Source organism: Oncorhynchus kisutch, linkage group LG1, assembly GCF_002021735.2.
Source record: "Oncorhynchus kisutch isolate 150728-3 linkage group LG1, Okis_V2, whole genome shotgun sequence".
Lineage (NCBI taxonomy): Eukaryota > Metazoa > Chordata > Actinopteri > Salmoniformes > Salmonidae > Oncorhynchus > Oncorhynchus kisutch.
In genome coordinates, this window is record NC_034174.2 from 67,782,421 (window position 1) to 67,802,961 (window position 20,541).

At 42.3% G+C, this 20,541-nt stretch overlaps 1 pseudogene; it reads right to left on the reverse strand.

Annotated features, from left to right (window-relative positions):
- Window positions 1-228: 228 nt before the first annotated feature.
- Window positions 229-19,161, reverse strand: LOC109892949 (cilia- and flagella-associated protein 52-like; annotated as a pseudogene).
- Window positions 19,162-20,541: the final 1,380 nt, after the last annotated feature.

The following is a 20,541-nucleotide window of genomic DNA, read 5'->3' on the forward strand; positions in this document are numbered from 1 at the left end:
CATTTAATGTACTGTGTAGCCTGCCTTTTTACATTCACTGTGTATTAATGGGAAAAAGGGGATGACACAATCACTTCTGTTCTTCCCTTAGAAGATCCGAGAGAATGCTATTCAAGGCTATAATGAGCAGATGAGTATCTGTATAATGTTCTGTGACTACAATATCCAACTTTGTATTGATGAGGTTAAGAGTCCCTACATCAATTTATTAGGTTAATTCCATGCATATTAGAACATGTGTGTCTGCCAAGTTTGTTGATACAGTACATTATTAGAATATGGCGAATACCACACTACAACTATGCAATTACCTTCAACAAGCAAAATGTAGCTAGTAATGCATACTTCAGTCAATATCGCACAAATAAAATTATATCCATTTATTTTCATGAATGAATGAAACATTTGCTCTATGATAGCACTAAGGGGATGTTCATGAGTTAAGGGCATGTTCAGTGTTCATGAGTTCTTCAGAGTTGTTTGGTGTGGGGACAGGTGTGTATTGGGACTGGGCAGGGTCAAGTTCAAAAGTAAAAAGTTTGTAGGGTGTGTGGGTCAAAGGCCATAGGGTCATGGGTTTTTTGACTCTCTGTTCTCCTGGCCTCCGGAAGGCGCTCTAGGGAGAGGAGGGGTGGGGGTACCTCCACCGGAGCACGGCCCCATCGACACTGGTGCTCACCATGCTCCTGTTGTTGGCGGAGATCTTGATGCTGGTGATGCTGCCGCTGTGGCCGACGCCTACTTGGGTCAACTCGCCCTCTGAGTAGTCCCACACTTTCACCAACTTCTCGTCTCCACCTGAAGTGGGCAAGCAGAGACACATATACCTTGTTTATTTCTACGGAAAAGCCTTCGAACATTGATCCAACCGCATGCTGAAGTCACGTTCAACCAAGTGCTCTTCACGATAGTCCCAAGCTATTGAGAGTCGATACAGGGATATTTAATGGACAGACCATGTGCTGTTGTTGATCGATGGTAGTGTCGTGTCTTTGGCTATGTCGGATTAAGTGATATGACATGCTATTCCATAAAATTATTTCTCCGTAATTAATATTACCTGATTGAGCTAATCATGTAAATGTAATTAACTAGAGAGTCAGGGCACCATGAAATAATGTTTATAGAGCTGTTATCTTCTGAATAAAGTCTTAAAGACCTAGTAATATTTTACATCAATAGCAGTCAATATTAATCGTCACATTAATTCAGTCTCATCTGAAAGTTGTAAATTCTTGGTTAACTTCAAGAACCCTGGCTAACAAGTTGAATCAGCAATACAAAATTGTGTTTAATTATTTATTAACTAAATACCTAACTAATCACACAGAATTACACATACACATAATTAATCATAAATTGATTACAAATTACGTCATAAAGGAAAACGTCCCGAGCGGGCGGAACAGATATGACAGCTTGTTACACAAAAGAAAAGGGTCCGGGTTTGAGTGAAAGAGCGGGAAGACTGAGGAACAAAGGGCGAAGCTGTGCTATCGTAAATACAGTATCTTATGCATTCTAAATTACCGCCCATTTGGAAAAGGAAAATGCAATAAATATATACTCTGAGCTGCGCTTCGGTAGGTTGGTGGTAGATGGAAGACCGTGTTGCCCAACCGAGTCCTTTGTCCTTTGAAGAATGTCTCTGCTGGTAAACTGGATACGTTGTAGTAACATCGTTGTGTGGTAGACGGGATACTCTGTCTGTTCCTTCCTAACCTGCGTTTGCAGCTGCTGTTGCTAACTCAACGGCTAGGAGGTATCACTTCTGTAGTGAATAAGAGTTCAAAGTTCATACCATTCGCAACCAAAGCTCACGCTGATGTTGGCTTCGTTCTGTAGTTATTATCTGAACCATTCTGACATCGGACTGTCGTCCTCACATCCTCGGAACAGGAGGTTATATTGTCATCAAGGCTTTATATAGGAAGGGAGAGGAGGGCGTGTTTGAAAAGTTTTATAGCCCATGTCCCTTCACAGGGGCGGGCCACTGATTGAGCAGAGCCCTACCTTATGAAAACCCAAATCTCACATTTTAGAAGCTAAAATCACATTTCATCCCATCACAAATAATTTCATATTCTAACATTTAAATTGAACCACAATTCCATGTGAATCCGATAACTTTGATGTGTAGACTTTGCACTGTAGAGTTTATGTCATCTTATCATCGATGAGAATGTCTCAGATGACAACCGAACTGACATCATATTCATTAAGTACCACCGCATACGTTCAATTGGTCAGATTACCAGAATATAGTTAATTTCCCCCCCACCTTCTGATGTCCCCAGAATCTCTATGTTAACCAAGGGGTTTGCAAATGTAACATCAGTAGCATAGAGAGAGGAAAAAGGCGGAAAGAGGTATTTATGACTGTCATAAACCTAACCCCCAGGCCAACGTCATGACAGTAGTCAACAGTAGACTAGTCCTAGATCTGTTGGGAGATGTGCCAACTCCTATGTCTATGTCACGTCAAACAGTTGGCGAGATCACAAATCAACTCATGCTCTACCTATTCAACTCAACAAAACCAATGTAAAGGGTACTGTACCAGTGACAAGGTGCTGCCCGTCCTGTGAGATGTGCATGCCATTGATGGCTCCTGAAAGGGAGCCCTCCAGTTCTCTGATGGCTGAGCCGTCATACACCTCCCAGTAACCAATCTGGGAAAGAAGAAGGTCATTCAGCTATATGGAATATGAATGAGAGAGCTTGTACATATAAAACTTGTCAGATTCGTTTATTTGACATATTCTATGTTATATTACAATAAATTCTGAAAATGACCATGCATCACAGTTTTATAGTAAGTATGAATGCCACTCCTTTTATGTCTTCTGTTTGTTCATATTATAGTAATTCTGCCTCACTGAATTATCCATCTTCATTATTCCACTATATGTAAATGAGGCCGGAGAAATCCTATCAAGTTTTTGTGCGCCCGCCACCGTTAAAACAACATGTTTGTGACTCTAAATGAGAGTTAATCATCCCGAGGGTTTGCAGCTGTCAAAGACTTGCGTCTCTCAAAGGCTCAATTGTTATTTGAAGTTTATTTATAGCCGCACAGTAACGCCACAATCTCCCCACACACGCAAGCGAGGTCCTTTCTTGTTATTTTTATGACAAAGCTAATTACAATTACAAACTAACTGACGCAAAACGAGAGGACAGACAAATTTCATCATTAAAATGCAGCATGTGAGGTATCAAGGAAGAGGAAACTGGCAGCTTAACTGTCTGGCAGCACATAACTAAACCATTTGTGATTTTAAGTATTGGAACTGGCCAAACTGATTGTACCTGGTAATGAATGATTTCTTTATACGCACAATGGGCTTTATTAACTGAAAATCTAAATCATCAACGAGTCAATGTTTAGGCTATAGAGTGAATATTACAATAACCAACGCAACACAGAAGTGAGAAAATGTCTAGAATATCTGAATAAACCAGTTCAGAGGATTCATCAGAAAGGTGTCGGTCAATCAGAAAAAAGCTCCAGTTGTATGCAATGAAACAAGTAATGTTACATGGGAGAGAGCTCAGAATAGCATTTATGAGAATAGCTTCTCGGACTGGATTTCATCTCTTAGTAAAACCACAAACATAATGCATTTATGGACTGAGGAAATGTAATCTCACAAAGACATATCAAATAGAGTTTGTAATAATGGGATTGAAGAGAAACAAATGGCAAAAAAAAGGTATTTATAGTTTTAAGAATGAACAACAGTGCTTAAAGCACAGAGGCAGCCTAAGAGAGACATTACTGTGGGAGGGTAAAAAAATGCTGTTGTACCTCAATATAACTCAAATTCAATGGAAAAGCTTACTGACTGGAAAACACATTTGTTAGACATTATTGAGAAATACACAACAGTCAGGACTGTTGAAATTAAATGGAGAAATCCAAAGTTCTTTGCATGCATTCATTCACTTTATGAAATAATATTTTTGGTCAGCATAGTGAAAGAAAGAAAAACCCCTCAATACCAGCAGCAACTAGCTTACATGATTTGAATCTTAATCAAATTACTGGCTATCATATGAGGTGAGATATGACACAGCCAAAAAAGTGAGAGGGAGGAGAGTTAGCCAAGTAGCAGACACAACGCTCCCTCTCTCCAGTATAGTTTGTGTTGTGTCATAGGGAATGGGTTCAAATCCAGTTTGATTCTCTAGTCACGACCTCTCTCCCCTCTTCTGGTGTCATGGAGGGCTTATTAGAGACCAGCACCTGTGTGAGAGTGGCCGAGTCACCCTAACCCATCTGTGTTCCCTCCCTTCTCCTGTGGAACCTGGCTCCTATTCAAGGAGAGTTAGGTTGAAGCATTAGGTTGCTGAGAGAAGGACACACTGAATTGATTGGCTTGAATTGTGAGGATGACCACACAATGTTTTTTCATAATGAGCCAAATCTATTGATTTTCTATCCAAAGTTGCAAAGGAAATCTATTTAATAAACACTAGAGACCGGCAAAATAGACAAAAGAGTGTGGCGGTATAGCAGGAACAGCGGCATCTAGTGGTCAAAATATGTGACTTTCACACTTCTTTATGGTAAATAATGCAAGTGACTTCAATGATTCATTTCTCTGAACAGTTGAGAAAAAACATCACCAGATTCACAGGGAATAAATTACAGTATGGAGAAGCAGTACTCCAAGCCACAGTTTCATTCTACTTGTCAAACAGAGAACTGATACTGTATACTGGTTGTTGGGGTGGGATTGGCATGGGGTGTGTGGGGCCCGTTGTTGGCTTTAGACTATTTTTTGGGATACCTCATTTTTGTCATTAATAAGAAGAGATTTGGTCGGATGTTGGGTTGGATGTTGGGTATTATATTTATTGAATATTATCTGAATCCTATCAATTAAAATGGCCAATTTGGATGCAATCAATTAGCTTAATTTCTCCGATTTAACATTTAATTTCAGCAAAAATAATGTTTCAGGAATGCTAATCTTACCGGTTTCTTACTACAGAAACAATTTCAGAACAATCTGAGATGGTGGGTGTCATGGCTTGCTGAAATGACATGACATGATTCTTTCTTTAAAGGCACAGTGCAGTCAAAAACATGATTTTTCTGAGTTTTATATATATTTACACACTATGAGGTTGGAATAATACTGTAAAATTGGGAAAATTATAATAATGCCCTTTTAGTGTAAGAGCTGTTTGAAAAGACCGCTTGACATTCCTGCCTGTTTTGGTGGGATGGAGTTTTGGCCAGGTGGTATAAGAGTCTGCCAATAACAGCTAGTTTTCAGGTTACATATCCCTCCCATTAGGCTCATCCAATTAGTCCACTTACTCAGACCACTCCCAGACAGTCCTAGCAAAAGTCTTGCTTGAGAAATTGCTCTTTTGCCTGACCTTCAGCTAGCAAGGTGCCTGAGAACAAGGACCGCGCCAAGGGTTAACATGTGTGTTGTCTCTTCGTGTGCACGGCAAATAAAAAAAGAATTCAACTAGCAGACCTCCAGTTGTGGCAGCGTCCTAATTAAAAGTACACAACGCAGAACGAACCACGCTACAAACTGCAATTTCGTATGATTATTGACCATTTAAATGTAAAACATTCACAGTAAAGTACTTGTTGTTACCCAGAAATGATTTGATATTGAGATTTAAAAAATGGCTCCATTGAACTTTAAATACTAATTGCCTAGCAGGATAGCTTCAGCTATAGGTCCTATAATCATTACAATGCATTGAAAGCTACACAACCATTACAATGCATTGAAAGCTACACCACTGTGCCAAATTGAGATCAAATGTCCAGTCTTTTGTGCAATCTTATGGTACAGTATGTGTTGTGTAATTTCAATACCAGTATGTTGAAAACACGAATGCATGCTGTGCCAAGATTAGTCTACATTTTCACTCTGTTGTGTGTCGAGTGTTGTGTAATTCCACCTACATGTTGAGGCAATACATCACCGAGGACAGTAACCCACTTTACGAAGGACTGTACACCGATAAAGCCTTCTGAGCTACTGTGTGGGCTTCCATTTATCCCGACGCTACGCTCAGCCATGTATTTGACCATGCTAATCCATTTACACATACAGTATCTCTCGCCAACATCTCAAGGACATCTCAAGTAATGTCAAACAAATAAGTTATAGGACTTTCAAGAGCTCTCTTTCTTTTAAACGGAATACTTCAGAAGGTCTTTATTGTCCTATTAGTGCTGGACAATAGGAAGGCCACAGAAGCCTATATACCATGCTTCTGATAATTGACATGCCACAATGGCTATTAATAAATACCACAGGCTCAATCCCAAGACCCTGATGGCCCTACATCACAATCAGCCAAAACTGGTACCAACACACACAGGAGTGCTGGGTCATCATCACAAGAGGCTTCTGGATGACCCCACAACAGAACCACCAGCAGCAGTAGTCTGTTCTGTTGTCTCCTTCCATCCGACAGACTGGAGAGTGTGAAGCTGTCCCCGAAGACCCTCTACCACTGACTGAACTCTGAGCCAAGGTGCTGCTGCATCCAATCCCTCTCTTCCTGCCCCCCCCTCCTCCCCCCTCCCCCTCTCTCTCTCTCTCTCTCTCTCTCTCTCTCTTTCTTTCAGTGTGTGTGTGTGTGCGTGTGTGTATCTGTGTGTGTTACTGCTTGCTCACCCCAGACAGAGCGCCTGTGTCCTGGGGCGAGCAGATGGTGTATCTGGCACACGGGCACTTGGATGGCATAGGCGGGCATCGCATCCGCAGGAAGACGCGAGAGCCAGAGCACTTTCTTTCTAGTCTCTCTCGCTCTTTTTTCCTCCCCTCATTTTCTCAGTCTCTCTTTTTTCAGCCTCAGCGCATTCACAGTGCTCGCTAATCAGCACAGTTTGTCCTCACCTCACAGCATGGTGTTGAGCCAACAATACGGGCCTTATTAGTCTGTAGAGCTTGTGATGAGTGGATATTACGGTGCATATTGAAGCGGGGCTGTTGTGAACCTCCGATCCCACCTTATGTAACTCAGTTTTCATTATAGGTAATCAAGGCTTAAAGAGGTGTTACAGACACCTGGCAGCATGACTGCTACATCGTGGCTTATTATGACTGGTAAAGAAGGTATCGGGAAACATTTCAAAACACGACACAGCTGACGCGCGCATGTGTACAAGCTTGACATGGCCTTTCTACAGCACATCAACACTAGCCTCTCTAACAGAGCTCATCTTGAGATGAGATGAAGGCTAACAAGAATGCCTCAATACAGAGAACAGCCTTCTCTAACTTTCCATGACTGGTGACTGGGGACCATACGCTGCACAGAGGAATCATCAGCTAGCTACAGTGCGCTGTGCCAGTGAGTCTTGGCACCAAGAGGGACCTGAGTCTTTTCTAATTCCAAACCTTTCTGTCGGTGCCACTGGTGATGATCTCGTACTCCTCGGGGTGGTAACACACACTGCTGAACAGAGTGTTGGCCAGGACCATCTGATTCCTCACAAAACGCCTGCAGCGGGAGGAGGAGAGAGGGAGAGGAAGGGAGAGGGGAAGACAGAGAGGAGAAGCAGGGAGAGGACCAGGGAGAGCGAGGGAGAGAGAGAGAGGGGGGAGAGAGAAGGAGAGCAATAGACCTGAACTGAATGTTGAATACAGGAAACACATTAATGGAGGAGTGGTATTAATGGTAGTGGAAGTGGTAGTGGTAGTGGTATTAATGGTAGTGGAAGTGGTAGTGGTATTAATGGTAGTGGCAGTGGTAGTGGTAGTGGTATTAATGGTAGTGGTAGTGGTAGTGGTATTAATGGTAGTGGCAGTGGTAGTGGTATTAATGGTAGTGGCAGTGGTAGTGGTAGTGGTAGTGGTATTAATGGTAGTGGTAGTGGTAGTGGTATTAATGGTAGTGGCAGTGGTAGTGGTATTAATGGTAGTGGTGGTGGTAGTGGTATTAATGGTAGTGGAAGGGGTAGTGGTAGTGGTATTAATGGTAGTGGCAGTGGTAGTGGTAGTGGTATTAATGGTAGTGGCAGTGGTAGTGGTAGTGGTAGTGGTATTAATGGTAGTGGCAGTGGTAGTGGTAGTGGTATTAATGGTAGTGGAAGTGGTAGTGGTAGTGGTATTAATGGTAGTGGTAGTGGCAGTGGTATTAATGGTAGTGGTAGTGGTATTAATGGTAGTGGAAGTGGTAGTGGTATTAATGGTAGTGGCAGTGGTAGCGGTAGTGGTAGTGGTATTAATGGTAGTGGTAGTGGTATTAATGGTAGTGGAAGTGGTAGTGGTATTAATGGTAGTGGAAGTGGTAGTGGTATTAATGGTAGTGGCAGTGGTAGTGGTATTAATGTTAGTGGTGGTGGTAGTGGTATTAATGGTAGTGGAGGTGGTAGTGGTAGTGGTATTAATGGTAGTGGCAGTAGTAGTGGTATTAATGGTAGTGGTAGTGGTATTAATGGTAGTGGAAGTGGTAGTGGTATTAATGGTAGTGGAAGTGGTATTAATGGTAGTGGCAGTGGTAGTGGTATTAATGGTAGTGGTGGTGGTAGTGGTATTAATGGTAGTGGAAGTGGTAGTGGTATTAATGGTAGTGGAAGTGGTAGTGGTAGTGGTATTAATGGTAGTGGTGGTGGTAGTGGTTTTAATGGTAGTGGAAGTGGTAGTGGTAGTGGTATTAATGGTAGTGGTATTAATGGTAGTGGAAGTGGTAGTGGTATTAATGGTAGTGGTAGTGGTAGTGGTATTAATGGTAGTGGAAGTGGTAGTGGTATTAATGGTAGTGGCAGTGGTAGTGGTATTAATGGTAGTGGCAGTGGTAGTGGTATTAATGGTAGTGGAAGTGGTAGTGGTATTAATGGTAGTGGCAGTGGTATTAATGGCAGTGGTAGTGGTATTAATGGTAGTGGCAGTGGTAGTGGTATTAATGGTAGTGGTAGTGGCAGTGGTATTAATGGTAGTGGTAGTGGCAGTGGTAGTGGTATTAATGGTAGTGGTATTAATGGTAGTGGTAGTGGTTGTGGTATTAATGGTAGTGGTAGTGATAGTGGTAGTGGTATTAATGGTAGTGGTATTAATGGTAGTGGTAGTAGTAGTGGTAGTGGTATTAATGGTAGTGGCAGTGGTAGTTGTATTAATGGTAGTGGTAGTGGTAGTGGTATTAATGGTAGTGGTAGTGGTAGTGGTATTAATGGTAGTGGTAGTGGTAGTGGTATTAATGGTAGTGGTAGTGGTAGTGGTATTAATGGTAGTGGTAGTGGTATTAATGGTAGTGGTATTAATGGTAGTGGTAGTGGTATTAATGGTAGTGGCAGTGGTAGTGGTAGTGGTAGTCGTAGCGGAATTAATGGTAGTGGAAGTGGCAGTGGTAGTGGTGTTAATGGTAGTGGAAGTGGCAGTGGTAGTGGCAGTGGTATTAATGGTAGTGGTAGTGGTAGTGATAGTGGTATTAATGGTAGTGGCAGTGGTAGTGGTATTAATGGTAGTGGCAGTGGCAGTGGTAGTGATAATGGTATTAATGGTAGTGGCAGTGGTAGTGGTATTAATTGTAGTGGCAGTGGTAGTGGTAGTGGTATTAATGGTAGTGGTAGTGGTATTAATGGTAGTGGCAGTGGTAGTGGTATTAATGGTAGTGGAAGTGGTAGTGGTATTAATGGTAGGGGAAGTGGTAGTGGTATTAATGGTAGTGGCAGTGGGAGTGGTATTAATGGTAGTGGCAGTGGCAGTGGTAGTGGTAGTGGTATTAGTGGTAGTGGTAGTGGAATTAATGGTAGTGGCAGTGGTAGTGGTAGTGGTATTAATGGTAGTGGCAGTGGTAGTGGTAGTGGTATTAATGGTAGTGGCAGTGGTAGTGGTAGTGGTGGTGGTATTAATGGTAGTGGTGGTGGTAGTGGTATTAATGGTAGTGGAAGTGGTAGTGGTATTAATGGTAGTGGTGGTGGTAGTGGTATTAATGGTAGTGGTGGTGGTAGTGGTATTAATGGTAGTGGAAGTGGTAGTGGTATTAATGGTAGTGGAAGTGGTAGTGGTATTAATGCTAGTGGCAGTGGTAGTGGTATTAATGGTAGTGGCAGTGGTAGTGGTATTAATGGTAGTGGAAGTGGTAGTGGTATTAATGGTAGTGGCAGTGGTATTAATGGCAGTGGTAGTGGTATTAATGGTAGTGGCAGTGGTAGTGGTATTAATGGTAGTGGTAGTGGCAGTGGTATTAATGGTAGTGGTAGTGGCAGTGGTAGTGGTATTAATGGTAGTGGTATTAATGGTAGTGGTAGTGGTTGTGGTATTAATGGTAGTGGTAGTGATAGTGGTAGTGGTATTAATGGTAGTGGTATTAATGGTAGTGGTAGTAGTAGTGGTAGTGGTATTAATGGTAGTGGCAGTGGTAGTTGTATTAATGGTAGTGGTAGTGGTAGTGGTATTAATGGTAGTGGTAGTGGTAGTGGTATTAATGGTAGTGGTAGTGGTAGTGGTATTAATGGTAGTGGTATTAATGGTAGTGGTAGTGGTATTAATGGTAGTGGTATTAATGGTAGTGGTAGTGGTAGTGGTAGTCGTAGCGGAATTAATGGTAGTGGAAGTGGCAGTGGTAGTGGTGTTAATGGTAGTGGAAGTGGCAGTGGTAGTGGCAGTGGTATTAATGGTAGTGGTAGTGGTAGTGATAGTGGTATTAATGGTAGTGGCAGTGGTAGTGGTATTAATGGTAGTGGCAGTGGCAGTGGTAGTGATAATGGTATTAATGGTAGTGGCAGTGGTAGTGGTATTAATTGTAGTGGCAGTGGTAGTGGTAGTGGTATTAATGGTAGTGGTAGTGGTATTAATGGTAGTGGCAGTGGTAGTGGTATTAATGGTAGTGGAAGTGGTAGTGGTATTAATGGTAGGGGAAGTGGTAGTGGTATTAATGGTAGTGGCAGTGGGAGTGGTATTAATGGTAGTGGCAGTGGCAGTGGTAGTGGTAGTGGTATTAGTGGTAGTGGTAGTGGAATTAATGGTAGTGGCAGTGGTAGTGGTAGTGGTATTAATGGTAGTGGCAGTGGTAGTGGTAGTGGTATTAATGGTAGTGGCAGTGGTAGTGGTAGTGGTAGTGGTATTAATGGTAGTGGTAGTGGTAGTGGTATTAATGGCAGTGGTAGTGGTAGTGGTATTAATGGTAGTGGCAGTGGTAGTGGTAGTGGTATTAATGGCAGTGGTAGAGGTAGTGGTAGTGGTATTAATGGTAGTGGCAGTGGTAGTGGTGGTGGTAGTGATATTAATGGTAGTGGCAGTGGTAGTGGTAGTGGTATTAATGGTAGTGGCAGTGGTAGTGGTATTAATGGTAGTGGCAGTGGTAGTGGTAGTGGTATTAATGGTAGTGGAAGTGGTAGTGGTAGTGGTAGTGGTAGTAATGGTAGTAGCAGTGGTAGTGGTATTAATGGTAGTGGAAGTGGTAGTGGTAGTGGTATTAATGGTAGTGGTAGTGGTAGTGGTATTAATGGTAGTGGCAGTGGTAGTGGTAGTGGTATTAATGGTAGTGGCAGTGGTAGTGGTAGTGGTATTAATGGTAGTGGCAGTGGTAGTGGTAGTGGTATTAATGGTAGTGGCAGTGGTAGTGGTAGTGGTATTAATGGTAGTGGCAGTGGTAGTGGTATTAATGGTAGTGGCAGTGGTAGTGGTAGTGGTATTAATGGTAGTGGCAGTGGTAGTGGCAGTGGTAGTGGTAGTGGTATTAATGGTAGTGGCAGTGGCAGTGGTATTAATGGTAGTGGCAGTGGTAGTGGTATTAATGGTAGTGGCAGTGGTAGTGGTAGTAGTAGTGGTATTAATGGTAGTGGTAGTGGTATTAATGGTAGTGGCAGTGGTAGTGGTAGTGGTAGTGGTATTAATGGTAGTGGTAGTGGTAGTGGTATTAATGGTAGTGGTAGTGGTATTAATGGTAGTGGAAGTGGTAGTGGTAGTGGTATTAATGGTAGTGGTAGTGGCAGTGGTAGTGGTATTAATGGTAGTGGCAGTGGTAGTGGTATTAATGGTAGTGGCAGTGGTAGTGGCAATGGTAGTGGTAGTGGTATTAATGGTAGTAGCAGTGGTATTAATGGTAGTAGCAGTGGTAGTGGTAGTGGTATTAATGGTAGTGGAAGTGGTAGTGGTATTAATGGTAGTGGCAGTGGTAGTGGTATTAATGGTAGTGGCAGTGGTAGTGGTAGTGGTATTAATGGTAGTGGCAGTGGTAGTGGTAGTGGTATGAATGGTAGTGGCAGTGGTAGTGGTAGTGGTAGTGGTATTAATGGTAGTGGCAATGGTAGTGGTATTAATGGTAGTGGCAGTGGTTGTGGTAGTGGTATTAATGGTAGTGGTAGTGGTAGTGGTAGTGGTAGTGCTATTAATGGTAGTGGCAGTGGTAGTGGTAGTGGTATTAATGGTAGTGGTATTAATGGTAGTGGCAGTGGTAGTGGTAGTGGTAGTGGCATTAATGGTAGTGGTAGTGGTATTAATGGTAGTGGCAGTGGTAGTGGTAGTGGTATTAATGGTAGTGGTAGTGGTATTAATGGTAGTGGTAGTGGCAGTGGTAGTGGTATTAATGGTAGTGGTAGTGGTATTAATGGTAGTGGTAGTGGCAGTGGTAGTAATGATGTGTGTTGAAAGCCTCTCACAGTGGGAAGCCAATGCAATCAGACCGAGAGGGATAAAGGATTAGGGGTATGGGGTAAAGAAGTGTTTGTGTGTGTGTGCGTGTATGTGTGTATGTGGGTGTGTGTGTGTGTGTACATTGTGTCTGTGTGTGTGCGTGCTTGCTTGCACAGCTCCTTGGAGGTCTCGGCGTGCCACACTCTGATGTCATCCTGGGAACAGCTCCGACGAGCCACTGGGAGAGAATCAGAAACATCACTGGAATAAGTTTATGGCCAGTCATTCTGCACTTTAGTCTGTGGAACAGGATTTGCTTTGTACCAGAGCCATAGGCGATAATACATGTTTATGCTTTAAACATGGTCATGTCGCCCTCTAGTGGGAGTACATGGGCAATGACGGCAAAGCATGAAGGTAGACGAAAGCAATGTTGTTTGAGGTAGTTTCTCTTGACAGCATAGACTATGTTTGAGGTGGATATAGGTAAAGACAGCTATATATTTGAGGTGACATATGGCAATCAGGTAGTGATAATAGAATGTGTGCTATAAAACAATAATGTGGGGGAAAAGAGTGAATCACGTACAGTATGTAATCTTGTCTCTAAATGGGTGCCTGTATTTTCAAGGGTGTCACTCACAAAGGGAAGGCCACGTCGTTGACTGCACTGTTGTGACTGGTGGCGATCAGCTCCTCTTTGATGTCTGTGTAGCCGAGACTGTAGATCTGAGCCGCCTCCGTTCCTGCAAAGAACTGGTGGCCCTCGCCTCTCACAGCGATGGACGTCAATCCCCCCTCCAACTCAACCTTCCTATGGGGGTTAGATGATGAATGGCAGAATACCACATTGAGTACTTTATGTACTTCTACACATAGCGTTAAAAGGCCCACTCTGTAATAAAAAAATATATACCAAATCTCAGCCCCACCTTTTTGTTTGCCATGAAGCTGAGGGGCTGAAGAAATGTAGCCAGTCTGATGTGTAGGCTAAGCTACAGTATGGATACAACATGACAGTTTTAGATAGACGATATAAACTAGTGGTTCTCAACTGGTGGGTCGCGGGAGGTTTTGAATGGGACGCAAAAAAATACTCCATTCTGAATCTAAACTACTAATACCAGGTAGAAAGTGTGTATAAATTATCATGAACATACATTTTTTTTTATCATTTATTCTCCTAATTTTTTTATTGTATTGTTTTTATTTGATCACAGTATTTTTTATATAGAGTTATTAGCTGCGCTATTTAGCAGATTTGGTTAATTGTGTGGTGTCAAACAAGTGAGCTTGCCAACATTCTTCATCAAGAATATGAGCCATATGGATTTATTGACAATGAAAAGGTTGTGAATGTTGTTCGCTTGTCTAATATACACTGAAAATATATACACTAATATACACTGAACAGATATACACTAATATACACTGAACAGATACACACTAATATACACTGACAAGATATATACTAATATACACTGAACAGATGCACACTAATATACACTGACAAGATATACACTAATATACACTGAACAGATACACACTGACAAGATATATACTAATATACACTGAACAGATGCACACTAATATACACTGACAAGATATACACTAATATACACTGAACAGATACACACTAATATACACTGACAAGATATATACTAATATACACTGAACAGATACACACTAATATACACTGACAAGATATACACAAATATTCACTGAACAGATACACACTAATATACACTGAACTGGAAGCCTGGGTGGTCCCGCCGAACCGTCTACTCAGGAATCTGACGTGACCGATACAGTCGGTTAAAGTGCCCCCCTTGCAATCTGCTTGATTCCCAGTCATGTGAAATCCATAGATTAGGGCCTAATCCATAGGGCCTAATCCATAGATTAGGGCCTTTATTTCAATAGACTGATTTCCTTATATGAACTGTAACTCAGTAAAATTGTTGAATGTTGCTTTCATATTTTTGTTCAGCATATATTCTGAATTCTCACACATGCTCACTCTAATATACAGTATCTACCTGGATTGTTATTTCTTGATTTCTTGTTTTGATTATTTGTGTATGTGTACTGTGTTTGAGAGCCATTCTACTACACTGTTGGAGCCAGTAACATAAGCATTTCACTGCACCTGCAACAACACCTACTAATCTGTGTACGCAACCAATCAACTTTCATTTGATTTTGATTTGATGTAGACAACTTGATATCTTGTCTGTCAACCTGCAGCACTTACTTACTTGATGGTTTTGAAGTTAGGTCCTGAGCACAAAGTGAACATGCCATCCCCAGAGCCCACCAGGATGTCCCCAGACTTCAGCACCTTCAGTGTGTTCACACCCTGCACCAAAAAGACAAGAGGGACCGCTGTACCAAATGTCAACTACAGTAAGATCTCAGAGATATGAACATGTGGAGGTCACCCGGGACACTGAATATACAGTAAACCTACCTTGCTGAATTTCTGTTTTCGTGGCCTACAGCTGTTGAGGAGGCGGGCCTTCAGGTTGACCTTCAGGATGTCACCACTGGTGGTTCCGCAGTAAAAGAAAAGGTCGTCTGGGATCTGTGATGCAACGGGGTCACCTTAGAAATAAGCTTTCCGTCTCCACCTGTACTACTTTGAGAGGCTGCTTGATATGCAGGGAAATTCTTTATCTTTATCTTAATTCAGAGGTCAATCGACCTCAGACAACAATTGCCATGTGAATAAAATTACAGGAACCTGAACATGTGTGTTTACAGATTTTCTCATTAATACACCATGAGAAGTATTGATGAATAGTTTACCTTTGCTTTGTCTCTGAACGTACTTTGAGTGGTTAAGAATGGGTCGTACAAAATCATTTTGGGGGGTATTTGGCACCATTGTGCAATTTACTCACCGGTTGAATCAATGTTGTTTCCACATCATTTCAATGAAATTACGTTGAACCAACGTGGAATAGACGTTGAATTGACGTCTGTGCCCAGTGGGTACTCAGTCAGTACCAATATTACTTCGAGCTGTGTCTGCTTTCTATGGTTTAGCTCACCTCAATGCAGTTGACAATCCTCTTCAGTTGTCCTGTCTGGCATTCCGTCGGCCGGATCTTCCTATTTGGAAGGTCTAGTTCCCAAACACGTTAATTCGAAAGTATTAATAATCCATTTTGTTTATTTAATCATTCTCTGTCGTGTTCAAGTCCAATAAAGATCCGTTCTGATTGACAAAGTAATACTCTATTCTAACAGCAACCCAGAGTCTCTGTAAGTCACTCACTTGCCGGCGGAGATGAAGATGTTGTCGCTGTGGTTGGTGTACTCGATGGTGAGGCAGTGGCCGGGCTCCCACAGATCGCTTCTTTGCTCTCAAGGTTCCACACCTCAATGCTGAAAACACAAACCATTCACATTTACAGCCAGACTGTAGTATAACCTACCAATTACTGTTGAGGTTCTTCCAATGTGAAAGTAGTTTTTAAAGTGACGCAATCATCCAAAGCCTGTTGGATCTAACCAATCAAATCATCTAATCAAAGGTCTGTGGACCAGCTGATTAGTAGGATAAGGTGTGTTATAGCAGGACTGGAACAAAATGCTCACTACATTACACTACCTCGTACCTTCCATCATCCTGTCCACCCAGGGAGACAAGGTACTTGTCATTGGGGGAGAAGGCAAGTCCCTCCACCTTCGCTTTGTGGAGCTGTAGTCTGGCGTGGATCGCTCTCTTCTCATAATCCCAGATGATCAGATCAGCCTGGAACAACATCAATTAACTCTGTAATCTAGAGCCATTCATGTGTTTCCTACGTTCAACATTCATCTTTAGCCTCTCCCTCCGTGTCTCCATCCAATGGTGTCTGTCTGTCTGTCTGTCTGCCTGTCTGCCTCTGATATCAAGAGGCGAAACATGACTGCTCTCTTTATAGTAGAACGTTTCACTGTCTTTAGTTTAGCTTGAAGCCCATGAAGGTGACCTGTCCAGAAGCAATGTAGCGTCCGCTTTTGGACACAGTGACACAGGAGACGTTGTTGGTGTGTCCATGGAGGAACTCCTGTTTGCCATCTTTCAGGCTCTTCAAAATAACAGTGCAACCAAGAGGATAGATTAAGTGTTCTCTGTCTGGGTGCACTCTGAGGCCAGAAAATATATGTCCTGTCCCCCCAAAAATTGTAAAGACATGCTTTAGACCAGAACTACAGAACTAAAGATGAGGATATGATTATGATTATGATTAGACCTAACTTGATTGTCCTAGACTTGGCGCTCCGGTAAAGCTTGCCGTGCTGTAGCAGAGAAAACAGTCTATAACTTGGGTGACTGGAGTCTCTGACAATTTTATGGGCTTTCCTCTGACACCGCCTGACATCCCTCTGTAGCGCCTTACGTTCAGATGCCGAGCTGTTGCCATACCAGGCGGTGATGCAACCAGTCAGGCTCTCGAGGGTGCAGCTGTAGAACCTTATGAGGATCTGGGGACACATGCCAAATGTTTTCAGTCTCCTGGGGAGGAAAAGGTTTTGTTGTGTCCTCTTCACGGCTGTCTTGGTATGTTTGGACCATGATTGTTCGTTGGTGATGTGGACACCAAGGAACTTGAAACTCTTGACCCGCTCCACTACAGACCAATCGATGTTAATGGGGGCCTGTTCCTATAGTCCACGATCAGCTCCTTTGTCTTGCTCAAATTGAGGGAGAGTTTGTTGTCCTGGCACCACACTGCCAGTTCTCTGACCTCCTCCCTATAGGCCGTCTCATCATTGTCAGTGATCAGGTCTACAACTATTGTGTCATCAGCAAACTTAACGCTGGTGTTGGAGTCGTGTTTGGCCACACAGTCGTGGGTGAAAAGGGAATACAGGAGGGGACTAAGTACACACCCCTGAGGGGCCCCAGAGTTAAGGATCAGCGTGGCAGACATGTTGTTGCCTACTCTTACCACCTGGGGGTGGCCTGTCAGGAAGTGCAGGATTCAGTTGCAGAGGGAGGTGTTTAGTCCCAGAGTCCTTAGCTTAGTGATGAGGTTAATGCAAATGAATTACTTAAAAATCATACAATGTGATTTTCTTGATTTTTGTTTTAGATTACATCTCTCACAGTTAAAATGTACCTATGATTTAAAAAATTACAGACCTTTACATGCTTTGTAAGTAGGAAAACCTGCAAAATCGGCAGTGTATCAAATACTTGTTCTCCCCACTGTAGGTGTTTCTTTTGTCCAGGTGAGAAAGGGCTGTGTGGAGTGCGATTAAGATCGCGTCATCTGTGGATCTGTTGGGGCGGTATGCGAATTGGAGAGGGTCTAGGGTGTCGGGAGGATACTGTTGATGTGAGCCATGACCAGCCTTTCAAAGCAATTCATGGCTACTGACATGAGTGCCACGGGGCGGTAATCATTTAGGCAGGTTACCTTCGCTTCTTTGGGCACAGGGACTATGGTGGTCTGCTTGAAACATGTAGGTATTACAGACTCTGTCAGGGAGAGGTTGAAAATGTCAGTGAAGACACTTGACAGTCCGCGCATGCTTTGAGTACAAGTCCTAGTAATCCGTCTGGCCCAGCGGCTTTGTGAATGTTGACCCGTTTAAAGGTTTTGTTCACATCGGCTACCGTGAGCGTTATCACACAGTAATCCAGAACAGCTTGTGCTCTCGTGCATGCTTCAGTGTTGCTTGCCTCAAAGCGAGCATAAAAGGCATTTATCTCGTCTGGTAGGCTCGCGTCACTGGGCAGCTCGCGTCTGGGTTTCCCTTTGTAGTTCGTAATAGTTTTCAAAGTCTGCCACATCCGACGAGCGTCAGAGCCGGTGTAGTAGGATTCAATCTTAATCTTGTATTGACGCTTTTCTTGTTTGATGGTTTGTCTGAGGGCATAGCGGGATTTCTTATAAGCGTCCGGATTAGTCTCCCACTCCTTGAAAGCGGCAGCTATAGCATTTAGCATATAACATGTTGCCTGTAATCCATGGCTTCTGGTTGAGATATGTTTGTCCAGTCACTGTGGGGACGACGTCATTGATGCACTTATTGATGAAGCCGATGACTGAGGTGGTGTATTCCTCAATGCCACTGAATGAATCCCGGAACATATTCCAGTTTGTGCTAGCAAAACAGGCCTGTAGTGGAGCATCCGCGTCATCTGACCACCCCCGTATTGAGCGAGTCACTGCTACTTCCTGCTTTAGTTTTTGCTTGTAAGCAGGAATCAGGAGGATAGAATTCTGGTCAGATTTGCCAAATGGAGGGTGGGGGAGAGCTTGGTATGCATCTCTGTGTGTGGAGTAAAGGTGTTTCTAGGATTTATTTTTCCCTGGTTGTGACATGCGGGTAAAATTTTGGTAAAACTGATTTAAGTTTGTCTGCATTAAAGTCCCTGGCCACTAGGAGCGCCGCTTCTGGGTGAGCATTTTCTTGTTTGCTTATAGCCTTATAGAGTTGGTTGAGAGCGGTCTTAGTGCCAGCTTCACTTTGTGGTGGTAAATAGACGGCTCCGAATAATACAGATGAGAACTCTCTTGGTAGATAGTGTGGTCGTTGAACCCAATTACAGCCTCCAGCTCAAGCCTGGAATCTCTTGTGCATCTCCAGCCATGATTCAACAATATTGCACCTATTTTTTCACCAAGTCTCCAAGCCTGTAAAATCTTCTCGAGCTTCAGCTATCTTTCTCTCATTTGCCATCCAGACAAACAAACGTTGCCTAGCAACTTAACCATTTGTTTGGGTCAGTTTCTATGGTGATGTATTAGTTGTCTCATGCAGCCGGAGGAAAAAATTTGGGTGCGTCTTTGGAGTGTGATTGGTCCATAGAGATCGGTTTTGTCAAAAAAAATAATAATATAAAAAAAAATGAAAAAAAATAAAATAAATTATATTCGGTTTTGGCTAGAAGGGTTACGGGTTTAGTCAACTTTGACTTTTCGTAGCAGGTTTAAGAAAACTTACACAGCAGGTTATGATAATTAACCTAGCAGTTTAGGAAAAGTGTTAGGGTAAGGGTTAGCTATGATGCAAAAAAAATGGCCTATATCATAAACAGACCATAATAAATGTCTAAATTTGTATTTTCTTCTAAATTGTTATTATATGATACAATATCAGTACTTGTTGCAATTACAATTTGTCTAAGTCCTATCATCAACTGATTGTTTGATGGATTGTTGGCATATTGTCAGTTGTTTAGAAAAACGTATGGGATCACTCCTCTAAAACTCTGGTTAGCTAGCTAACGACATACAGTGCAGATAATCTATAAATGCATTGTTTTTACACTCTTATCAGAGCATTGGCAAAACCAACCCACTTACCAAAATGTCCCACTTTATATTACCATCATAAGAAGGTTCATGTCCATTGTAGTATTCTAATTCCTAACTCTATGGATTTATCACTGCCAGGGAGATAGCCAGGGAGCTAGGTTGAAGACAGAGCCAGTTTTTAGAAATGTTTACAAATGAATAACAGATGAAAAGCTGAAATGTCTTGAGTTAATAAAGTATTCAACACTTTTCTTATAGCAAGCCTAAATAAGTTCAGGAGTAAAAATGTGCTTAAAAGTCCCAATACGGTGCATGGATTCATTCCGTGAGTAATACCCCATTTCTGTACCCCACACATACAATTATCAGTAAGGTCCCTCAGTCGAACAGTGAATTTAGAGTACAGATTCAACCACAAAGACCAGAGAGGTTTTCCCATCGTTCACAAAGAAGGGCACCTATTGGTAGTTGGGTAAAAACAACAATAGACATTGAATATCCCTTTGAGCATGGTGCAGTTATTAATTTAATACTTTGGATGGAGTATCAATACACCAAGTCAATGGTGATTTGAAAACAGTTAGAGTTCATGGCTGTGATAGGAGATAACTGAGGATGGATCAACAACACAAACATACATCTACAATACCAACATAAATGACAGAGTAAAAGGAAGCTTGTACAGAATTTTAAAAAATATTCACAAACATGCA